Genomic DNA, 4,412 nt, shown 5'->3' with positions numbered 1-4,412 from the left:
CGGCGGCGGCGGCGGCGGCGGAGCCAGCAGCGAGCAGAGCGCACAGCCCGGCCCGCCCCCTCCCTCCCCCCTCCCTCCTGGCCCGCCTGCCCGCCTCCCTCCCGCCTCCCCGCCCTCCCTGCCCCCCCCCCCCGCCCCGGCCGGGAGGTGGAGCTCGGGACCGCTCCGGTCCCTCTGGGAGGGGACCCCAAGCACCGCTCCCCAAAGCTACGACCACCTTCGCTTTCTCCTCACTACCCGGGACCCGGAGACACAGGCTGTCCTCCCTGGCTCTTCACCTTGCACTTACCGCACGCTAGCCCCATCTGGGACCCCTCCTGAATTCCGTTCCTAACCTCACTCAAACACCTGTCCCCTACCCTGCCTCTTTGGAAGTCGGGCGGGGGAAATGTCTTCCCCAGTGCCTTCTTCCCTGAAGGGCATCTGCTTCTCCACATCCACCTTCTTCCCGCGCAGACCCCCAGATCACCTCGCGTGGCCCTCCCTTCCCACTGCGCTCCGGGGAAGTCCACCCCTCCCCCTCTGGCCGAAGCCGCAGAGCGGTCAGCCTCGGTGGCCGCAGCAAGCCGTGGGGGTAGGGCTATGGAGGGGACCTTGGGGGAGGAGGGTAATGGGACGCGGGGGCTCCCCTAGAATGAGGATGGGGGGAATATACAAGAGTGAGAATGAGGTGACACGCCAGAGCTCAGGTTTTTCGAGGGTCTCCCTGTCACCTGCCCTCAGGGCGGGACGGAGCTGTGGCCCCACATATTTACCGGTGACATACACACATTCACAGACTCACATGGGCCCCTGCCCCCACGAGGCCGCGCAGTGTCACGGCCTATGTCACACGCCCTCACAGTGCCACACGCTCCCTGTCACACTCACACTCACCGAGTTACACACGGTGTCACACGCCGTGTCTCACACTCCGATTCTCAGTTTCTCCAGCTCAGCTCTGGCTCTCTGGTGCCATCTAGAGGTCTCTGAGCAGTTTGGGAACTCCCTTTCCTGTGCTCAGGGTTTGTAGCTGTAACCCAGGCTACAAAACGCTCCACTTCAATATGACCTCCTGCCTTTTGCCACATATAGGCCTAGCCAGGGTGTTCTCAGTTGGAAGAATGAGGAAGACTATCCCTGGCAAGGCCTGGCACTGGGTCTGGAAAGGCCTATTGCAGGATGACTGGTTGCTGGGCCTGTATTTGTCATAGCCTCTGTCTCTTTCCTGACCTCCCCCATTTTTCCATTCCTACCGCTCTTTTATTCCCTCTTTCCTTTTTCTCCTCTCCTCCCCACCTCTCTGTGGAACACTCTTCAGAGTAAGGTGGGATCTCTGGCCAGCTAAAGGGGTAAGCAAGAACTGCCCAAGATCTCTTACAGAGCAGCTCCCCTCAACCAGCCTCCCTTTCTGGCCTGGGCCCTGTTCTAGTCCCTACTCCCAGCCCTCAACCCCAGGAACCCATGTAGGAGGCTCTGGGTGGGAGATGGGGTGAATTAGTGAAAGGAGGATCTGTCTTGTAAGTGGCTTCTCTATCACTGTCCCCTGCAAAACTCACATTCCCCTCATCATTGAGCACAGCTCCAGGGAAGAAATCAGTGGCCCAGAGAGAAGAAATCTTCCACAGAGTAACTGCCCCATCCTCCCTGCCCCCAGCATGTGCCCACTGCCCACTGCAGCAAACCCTCCCCAGTTGGCTTGCTTGGAGCCATTCAAAGACTCCTCTGTTCTCATTCCTTGCTCAGGACTGAACAAGATAGGCAGCCGCAGAGCTGGGCAGGAAATGCTAATTTCCCAGATGTTCTCCTCAGTCCTCCCTGCTCCACTACCATCAAACCCAAATCCTGCACCAAGTGGCAGGAGCAGAACTGGGCCAGAGCAACACAGGGTGTGTCTACTCTTCTCCCTGCTCCCCATCTCCTCTTACCCCTGCTGCCAGGCTAGGCTCTGGGTGGGGGATGGACCTAGGCCTGGGGCAATGTAGATATAGGAATGGTACTGTGTTCCCCAGAAAAGAAGGCAGGCAAAGGGCAGGGACTAGGAGAAGGCATCTGAAGAGGAGAGAAGCCAGGCTCCTGGCCTCATACCAAACTGGGACCTGGTTGGCAAGTAGAACACTGTGCACTGGGGGCTCCTGGAAGTGATGCTGCCTGAGATTTCAGCTGAGACTGTTGCCAGGGATTGGAGCCTGGGGGATGCTACATGTGGAAGTGGTTGGTATTCTCATGCCTGTAGGCTCTTGCTGTGATACATGTGTACCTGGGATGGGCTCTGGCTAAGAGGACTAGGGTCTTGGAGGGCCTTGCACTGTAACAGAAGGGGTGTTGTTTCTGATGGCAGCTCAAATACTGTTGCAATGCTACAATGCTGGTGTGCACGGGCTGTAGTCTGAACAACAACCAGATTACCAAAAAGTCTGTTGCAAGCCGTGTGTGCACATGTGTGTGTTCATGTGTGCATTTTGAGGGGAGGGCTGAAATTGAAATGCCATTGGGCCTGGAGCTATAAGTGTAAGCTTTGCACCCCTAAGAATGGCTACAGCAAAAAAGCAGTTCTCCGATAATATGACGTAGGTGAGCTGTAGCTGGAGCCATTGCCTAGGTCCTGGGAGATGAGAGGCTGTTGCTAGGAGCCTATACCTGGGAGGAAGTCTGTTACCTGGGATAAGAGCAAAGCTGCTGTTGTGTATACGACTGTAGCTGGGATGCTATTGGTCCCGAAGCAACAGCTGTGATGACAGCGTACCAGGGATTGGCTATAGCTAAGATGCTGTTGCCCAGGCTGGTGGCTGTGCTGTTACTGTGTGCAGGATTCTAGCTGGGATGCTGTTATGCCCGCAGCCATAGCTCTGAAGCTCAAGTGTAGCGGGGAGGCCATTTCCTAGTAATATGGCTGGACCACTGTTGTGTGGGGGCCGTAGCCCAGACTCTGTTGCCTAGGAGACGAGAAGCTGTTCCCCGGGATGCTGTTCTGGGAGGCAGCATGCAACCTGAGATGGAACTGATCTGTTGGAGCTGATTGACTGTTGTGCTTCGGATGGTTCTGAGTGTCTGTTGCTGCACTTGGGGCTGGCTGGGTGGGGGAAGGCAAGCAAGTTCTGCCTGGAGGTCTGGGAGATGCCAGGAGCCGGAGGCCGGGCGGGGGCTGCTGCTCTGGGGAGGCTTCAGCAGCTGCTCTGCCATGGAGCTGGGAAGCCTGTTTTCATTACTGTTTTAACTCTTTTTTTAACCTTGTTTTTCTCTCGGCTGCACTTTCGCTCACTCATTAATTTTGGTATTTTTCTCACGGTGCCTCAGCCCCTGTCACGGCTGCCATGGCAACAGGAGGCAGTGTGCACAGCGCCAAAATATCTGATCAAAAAATAACCAAAATAAGCAAACACCAAACTGGCTGCGCTAGGGGCTATGGCCAAGAGAGAGCCCATGGCTTGGGTCCAGGAAAGCCAGGGCTCCTAAGGGACCCCTTTCACTCCCCCCCTCCCTTCCCCAGGGAAGCTTTGCTGAAACTCCTGATAACCTGGGAAGCTCCTTTCCAAGAGGACCACCCCCCCCCCCGCCCCCGCCACATTCTCCCAGAACTCTGAGATTTCCGGTGGTCCCTCCCCACTAGGCAGCTTTGCCTGAGGTGGAAGCATGGGGAGGGTGTGAGGGCCAGTGCTCTTTTCCCAGGACCTGACATTCAAGCCCCTAAGAAGTTCCCTACTTGCCCTAGCCATACACATCTACACCCACTGACTCACCCTTCTCCTCACCCCTCCTTCCTCAGGCTTCTTTCACCTTCTCTGCTCCCAACCCCTACTTGGCTACCTCTACTTTCTTCTCATACCCCAGCATCCTGACTGGATGGATGGGGGGGCGGGGAGCTGCAGGCTTCAGGCCCCACAGTTGCCCCACAACTCAGTAGAGGTGCTAGGGAGGGATGCCATGTAAGTACCCAACACTCCTAGGACTCTGGCCACCTATGGGTCCAGCTGCCTATGGGTGATTCCTGAACAGCCCTGAACACCCATACTGCTCCAATTTCTACTCCTCTTTCTTGTGAGCCTCTGGTTTCCTGTGGGCCACGTTCTCTCAAGTAAATATGTCCACAGAAGATGTAGGAAGGGGCAGAGATCTTGGTTATTACCCATCTCCTTTCCTTTTTCATCCACTCATTTTCCTTCTGAGGGAGCCTTCTAGATGTCTGCAGCACTGAGAACTGGAGGAACAAGGAGCTCCCTGACTCTCCCTCAATCACATCATGCAGTTTTATCTCTGGCTGCTCTTCTTGATGTTCTCTCCCCTAACAGTGAAAGTTTGGGTTTCAACAGGTCTCTGTCTCTACCTGGGAATGGCTGGAACTCACCTCCTGCTCCTTACTTTCAATTCCAATCTCCTGCCACCCGCTCCTCCTCCACTCCCAGCAGTACTGGCCTTGCCCTCCAGCAGAGCCA

Source organism: Meles meles, chromosome 3, assembly GCF_922984935.1.
Source record: "Meles meles chromosome 3, mMelMel3.1 paternal haplotype, whole genome shotgun sequence".
Classification (NCBI taxonomy): Eukaryota; Metazoa; Chordata; class Mammalia; order Carnivora; family Mustelidae; genus Meles; species Meles meles.
The sequence above is the reverse complement of the archived record's forward strand: the minus strand, read 5'-3'. Positions refer to the sequence as shown.